Here is a 308-nt window from a genome sequence, read left to right as displayed (position 1 = left end):
TTTATTTATTTATTTATTTATTTATTTATTTATCTATTTGTTTATTTATTTGTTTATTTATTTAATTAATTGTTTTATTTATTTATTTATTTATTTATTTTGTTTTTTATTTATTTGTTTTTTTTATTGTTTATTTGTTTATTTGTGCCTGCATGCGTTTCTGTAATAAATAAAAAATTAAATTTATATCTGCTGCAGCTCCTCCTCTGTTTTGCTGCTGCTTGTGCTGCGCTGCAGCAGCAAACCTTGCAGCAGCAACAGCAGCAGCAGCAGCAGCAGTAGCAGTAGCAGCAACCGCGGCAGACGTC

The 308-nt window shown here is 29.5% G+C and overlaps 1 protein-coding gene across 1 annotated transcript in view; it reads left to right on the top strand.

The window, feature by feature from the left end:
- The window catches only part of EMH_0094010 (uncharacterized protein), a gene marked incomplete at both ends in the record, with an annotated part of 9181 nt that overhangs the window by 8449 nt on the left and 424 nt on the right, over positions 1-308 (top strand). The gene's annotated exons all lie outside the window — the stretch shown is intronic.

This window comes from Eimeria mitis, genomic scaffold (assembly GCF_000499745.2).
Source record: "Eimeria mitis Houghton genomic scaffold, Emh_scaff134, whole genome shotgun sequence".
Lineage (NCBI taxonomy): Eukaryota > Apicomplexa > Conoidasida > Eucoccidiorida > Eimeriidae > Eimeria > Eimeria mitis.
This window is presented reverse-complemented; position numbering and strand designations above follow the sequence as displayed.